Here is a 6,724-nt window from a genome sequence, read left to right on the forward strand (position 1 = left end):
CATAAGTGAGCACTAAGTAATGTATACAATAGTCAAATCAATATATTGTACACCTGAAATTAGTATAACATTGTGTCAGTTATATTTCAGTAATAATAATAATAATAATAATAATAATAATAATTCTTCAAGTTTTCCTTTCCATTGAAGGCACAGTTATTTGAAGGAAGTTGATGGACATGTGTATTTGAGATTGCTCATTTCATGAGAGTCTGGATTTTGATTGACGGAATAATAAGAATGAAATCCGAATGAAGTAAATAAACATGTGCTTGAGAGGGACACCTAGGAGACAGCCGGCTTAGGAAAAGGATATTAGAAGGGGGTTGATGGTTAATTTTGTGTGTCGGCTTGGCTAGGTTACGGTGGGCAGTTGTTTGTTCCAACACCAGTCTAGATGTCACCATGGAAGCATTTTGTAAGTGTGAATACTAGTTGCTATCAGTTGACTTTAAGCAGATTGTCCTCAGTGTGGGTGGGCACCGTCTAATTAGTTGAAGGCCTTAGGAGCAAAGACTGAAGTTTCCTTGAGAAAGAATTCTACCTCAAGACTGTGCTATAAAAATCCTCGAGTTTCCTGCCTGCCAGCCAGCCAGCCCTACAGAGTTCAGACTTGCCAGTCCACATAATCCTGTGAGCCAATTCCTAAAAACTAATCAATCATTCTCTCAATCACCCTCTCCCACCCTTTCCTCCATAGCTGTCATGTCTCTCCCTCCCCCATTGGTTCTATTTCTCTGGAGAACCCCGGCTGATACGGGATTAATTCAATAAAAAGGAAGTAACTAGACGGGTTTTTAAATAATGTAATTTCATAAAACTAAGAGATTAAGGGGGAAAAAATCTAAGGGGTACCTGGCTGCCTCAGTCAATAGAGCATGCAATTCTTGATCTGGAGGTCATGAGTTCAAGCCCCTGTTGGGCATCGAGCTTACTTTAAAAACTCTGTCAAAGAACTGACCTGAACAGGAAAGAGGAGCATCAGGAGGAAGTTTTCCTTGCAGAACAGAAGAGAGCAGCTCACTCGCCAATTGGTTGAACTTCAAGAGTACAGTTTGGGCAAGAAACTTGGGGATATGCTTGTAGTCCAAAATGACAGAAATGAGGAAACCCAAGGCGCAGATCCTACATTTTAATCCTTACCAAGCTAGATTCAGGATTAAGCTGGATACTAGAAAAGAACCACCAGAACAAACGGCAGCTGCGTCGCCCAGCAGAGGCAGTGATGCCCGGTACAAACACTGGGTCACCACGGATCTCCTTGTGGTGGTTGACCTATCCTGTCTGGAACGACTTGGACACCATCTGGAGACATTCAGAAACCCCTGCTGTGACTTTGCAGGAGATGAGAAGTCCTGCATGTACTTGCCTGTGGTGTATAAGACCGTATAACATAGTTTTCATCTAGTTTTGTTACTAAACCAAAATCAGTTGAAGCATTTGGAGGTAAATAGCCACTGTGGGTAGACTGTAAGCAAAGCACTGTGTTTTGTATATAATTCCCATGTGCTTATTCATTATTTAAAACATCAATGTCCACAGCAGCTGCACAGGAGCTAGTCACACACACATTAGCCTATAATGAGGTTTCTGACTTGCAGGGTCTTAATACAGGAATATCCAAATAATTTATCCAAAATTTATCTCTTCCATTGCACCCAGAAATCCAGCTATGGAGAATTGGTTTCTTGCTTTAAAACTTAAACAATTTCAAAACCTTCCTGAGAGGTTTTTTTTTTAAATGTTTTTCTTTTTTTTTATTTAAATTCAATTATCCAACATATAGAATATCTTTTGTTTCAGATGTAGAGTTCAGTAATTCATCAGTTGCATATAACACTCAGTGCTTTAAATGCAAACAACCAAAAAAAAGAAGCCTTGTTTCTAAGTGATGACTCATTGTGTCTTCTGTGACTAATTGAGCACAAATTTCACAAACCAGAACACCCTTATGCTTTTAAGTCTGGGCTGGAGAAGGACAATGTTTTGCAAACCACTTTACCTATCAAAGTACTAAGAACTTCAATAAATAATGTATTTTGGAGTCACTATTATTTCAAGTCTTCTCCCATCCCTACCCAAATTGCGCCATTGAAACTCACATAAAAAATTATAGAAACGGTTGAAAATGGCATTTGACCACAGTGCTGACATATACACATAACCTAGTATCAACCTCTATAATGCACAAGATTCCTCTTATTTCCTTCCTTCTCTCCTCTCTTCCTCTCTTCAGTCGTCCCTTCTTCACCTTCCCTGTCCCCCCACAATATACTTATCTCACTTTTTAAACCCCCTCTGTCCATGAACTCCACCAAAATAGAAAAACGCATTGACAGGTGATCCACGCCTAAATCCAGGGCAAAAATATCACCCAGATTACCCACTAAAATAGGTGGAATTCCAATGGCTAGGAAGGGGGAGCAGGTGACATTCACCTTCTGTTTCTGGAGCATTGCTTCCCCTGGTGTTCTCTGGGTAGGAGTTGCAGAGGAATGCCCAGGACTTCATGCTGTAGGAAACTGTGCCCTTGCTGAAAACAGCATGAACATCTGTGGGCCATAAATCTTTGAGGAACAGTTGACAATGAGGATCTGGGATCTTCTGGTGGTAGGTATCCAGCAAGAATCACTTAAATCCATCCAACTGTTTAAACTGTATCTACAATACGCTGGTCATTCTGTCAAATGTTAGATAAACAGGATGAACAAGACAAACAGGTCCCTGCCCTAAAATATGGCATTTTTGCTTCATCATGGCAAAAAGTTCTACATATAAGTATCTATAATTTGCTGAATATTTTTCTTCATTTTCTTATGTCCTAAATGCCCAAATAATAACTACTGTGGTTTAAAATGTCAGAATGTGAGATAGAAGTTCAAGGATCAGCGGGATGCTTCTATTTCCTCTTATCTAGATTCAGTTTTATCATGTACTTTTAGGCTTTAATTTCTTTAACAGTGCAGAACTTCAGTTTTTCTTCCCTAGAGTTAGCCCCTTGGTCTGCCAGAGACAAGGAAGATTAGCGGTGGGGGACTGGAGAGCGGAACATATGTTTACTGGTGACACCTCATCCCATTTGCTGCTGTTTGGGTCCTGCAGTCAAGATAGCCTACTACCCCAGGCTTCCCATCCACAGTCCAGACACATCATGTGAAACCATGTGTTCTTGTGTTCAGGTGCCCATTATGCTTCTGCAAGCTCCTTTCCCCGCCATTTTCTTCTGTAGCTACCTGGAGTAGCTATTATTCTCTCCACCAAGAACACATCCCCTTTCCACTTTTTCCATGTAACACAACCCCTCTAACTTATGGCTAACCCTACTGTGTGCTCTAGGTAACTTGACCTCATCATTGAGTGCAGAGGGAGGCTTGTGACCCAGCTGGAGGATGCTAGTAAACTACTGGCCAGTGTTAGTACAGGGATGGGTACAGGCTCTAAACCTGGCCCATCAGCATCTTCCCCGCAGCCATCGGGAAAGAGTCCCTGTCTTCCCTCTGGGATCACTATGAGCTGGTAAAGCCACTGTTAACCTCGAGCTGCCAGTGGGACCTTGTCTTGTTGGTGATGTTTTGCCACCAGATTAAGACAGCCTTCGGACATGCAGCCTGGACATAGGAAGATAGAAACTAAGGAGAGAGAGAGAAAAAGAGAAATTCTCTCAGGAAATATTCTCTTCCATCAAGAGAATATCATCATTAGATTCCATACCACCATTAGATCCATATTTTTCTGAAACTTCAACCTCCTGACTTTCTATTTATGTGAGCAATACATTTCTGCTGTGCTTGTGTTAGTGTGATTGGGTTTCTCTCAGCTGATAACAAGAGATTCTGGACTAATGCATCTTTTATGTATTTGCTTCAATTCTCACATTTTTATTACAAATATATATTGTTATAGCAGTCAGATATTGATAGCATATTTTCTAAGGTAATTATCTAGGCAAGTCAAAAATTCTGGTTAGAATTCTACTGACTGTAAAAGTATTCCAACTCGTCTACCATCTTTTTCTTACTCCTAGTAGATAGTATCCTGCCAGTCTATCTTTTATAAGTGGCTCAAAAGCATCAAAGGACTAAACCAGATTTTCCCCTATCAGGAGACAGTCCCCTAGCTTTGCCTGCAAGGCAGAGAGCCCAGGCGTATGATTCATAGAGTCCAAGAGATTGTCTGGCTCACCCCAATCCCTTAGTCCTTTAAAGAGATAAGATTTTTCAGATATTGTAGATGACAACCCCACAGCTTTATCCAGAAAGATTATCAGGAAGCCAAGAATAATGTCTGCGTCTCAACTTCTACAAAGCAGATAAGGAAAGAAAACAGACTAAATTAAAGATTTGTCCTCTTAGTAATATTTTAAGTCACTTTTTAACGCCTAGAAAACAAGGTCAGAAAAAAACTAGAAAAAAAAAAGTCTGCAGGGATGTTTGGAAACTTTGATACGAACAAAGTCAGCAGGTCCATCTGGCACAAATTCCAAGATTAAAAAAAAAAGAAAGAAACCTAGCAAGTGGGTTTATGAAAACCTTTATAACTTATTACAAATAATCATATTGAATATAATATGGTAAGTTACAAAAAAGAGAGAGAAATCTAATTTTCTCTGAAAGAAAAGAGATGGTCCCATAAATCTGCAGTGAGAGAGAAAAACCTTCAAACTCCTCCGAAATGGTCGTGTCATAAGTAACTGAACCACAACTAAACTAAAAACCTATCAGTGAAGAACAATTTTGTGGCCCTTCTACATTATGAATCAGTTGATCTGTTTTAAAATCAATTATGTAATATGTATTAAGATTTTTTAAAATGTGCATACCTTTTGCCCTGGTAATTTCATTCATAGGACTTTATCCTTGGGAAATAAGCTGAATTTGAAAAAAATAAAACTTTAAGCACAGAGACATTCATTTCCCTGAATAACTGGAATCAAACTAGTTGTCCCAACAGGAGAGGTAAGCAGGCTGGTTGGGGGAATTCGTATGTCCATCAACGTCAAATTTAAGCTAACTAATACAAAAACCAACTCCCACCATCCTTCTACTCAACCAATAACCAAGAAATTAACTGCCTGTAGGAATCAAAAGGAGTTTAATAGCATGCGCCTTCTTACTGTGTCCCTGAAGCAAGCCGCCTTCTCTGTATATACAAACACACCCCCAGGAGTATAATATTTAACAAGATGATAATAGAACAACTGAGCTGGATTCAAGCCAGCCCCACAGATCCCCAACACATGGATAATTCATAAACGGGGTTTTTGAAAGTTCATATTCATTATTTCATAGAAAACTAAAAGAAAGCTTTACTTACGCGGGATTTTACAACTGAATTGAGACCTCAAATTTAAGATCCTGTAGCTCTTTCAATCCAGGATTTTTGGTTGATGGTTTTTTCTTCTTTTAGGTTTTTTTTTTGTTTGTTTGTTTGTTTGTGTTGCCTTTTAGTTCAGACTAACAAGGTGTGAGGGAGAGGAATATTAATATTTCAGAGAGTAAAAAAAAAAAGTAGACAAAGCAGAAATGGACTTATCTGATTATGCCAGCCACACACGGTAGTCAAAGAGGAGAAAAGCAAAAAAAAATTTTTTTTGAGGTAGAAAAAATATAAGTAATCGCTGTAAAGATTAGGCAGAAACTAAACCTACAGGGGTGCCTGGGTGGCACAGCGGTTAAGCGTCTGCTCAGGGCATGATCCCGGCGTTCTGGGATCGAGCCCCACATCAGGCTCCTCCGCTATAAGCCTGCTTATTCCTCTCCCACTCCCCCTGCTTGTGTTCCCTCTCTCGCTGGCTGTCTCTATCTCTGTCGAATAAATAAATAAAATCTTAAAAAAAAAAAAATTAAACCTACAGGTCTACTCTGAAGAACTTCCTTTTCTAAAGGCCTAAAAATCCTTTTCAACAACTAAAGCGACACCTAGTGTCCAAAAAGAGAAGTGAGGCCATTCTCGAGAGCTACCTGAACGTTTCTTTGCTTCACATTCTTCTGTCAAGGATTAGTTAAAATGGACCATTTTTGGCTCCTGTCATCTCAGAAATATTAATAGAAAGTCACTAGCATGGACAATGGTAAGAATCATGAAGAAACTTAACTCTTTCTTAATAACTGTACAAGGCACATTGGATACTTACTTGCAAATTCAGGTTAAAATTAGAAGATAATGATTACTATTAAGGTCAAGCAATATCCACTGATAGAAAATGGATTAAATAAATTATGATATACCCTTTCAATAAAATACTCTGTAACTCAAAATTAAAATGTTTAGGGGCGCCTGGGTGGCTCAGTCAGTTAAGTGTCTGCCTTCGGCTCAGGTCATGATCCTGGAGTCCTGGGGTTGAGCCCCCAGATCAGGCTCCCTGCTCAGCGGGGAGCCTGCTTCTCCCTCTTGCCCCTCCCCCTGCTCATATGTTCTCTCAAGTCAATAAATAAATAAAAATCTTTTTTAAAAAAGTTTAAAAATGTTTAATGATATGGTGAAAACATCTAAGATATCCTAAGGTGGGGGGAGGCTCGGAAACGAGTTACATGACATACAGAGAATGCCCCGACTTTATAAAATAACTTAAAATGCATACACTTGAACATAATAAAACCCCAGAAGTTAACAGTAACAGTGTTTGCCTTTGAGCAATAGGATTAAGGTGACCTCTTCTCTTTTCTATAAATGTATATTGCTTTTGCAATAAAAATACAATTAAAATTTTTTACCAAGGGCAAAA

The sequence above is a fragment of the Ursus maritimus genome, unplaced genomic scaffold, assembly GCF_017311325.1.
Source record: "Ursus maritimus isolate PB19 unplaced genomic scaffold, ASM1731132v1 scaffold_18, whole genome shotgun sequence".
In the NCBI taxonomy this organism is placed as follows: domain Eukaryota; kingdom Metazoa; phylum Chordata; class Mammalia; order Carnivora; family Ursidae; genus Ursus; species Ursus maritimus.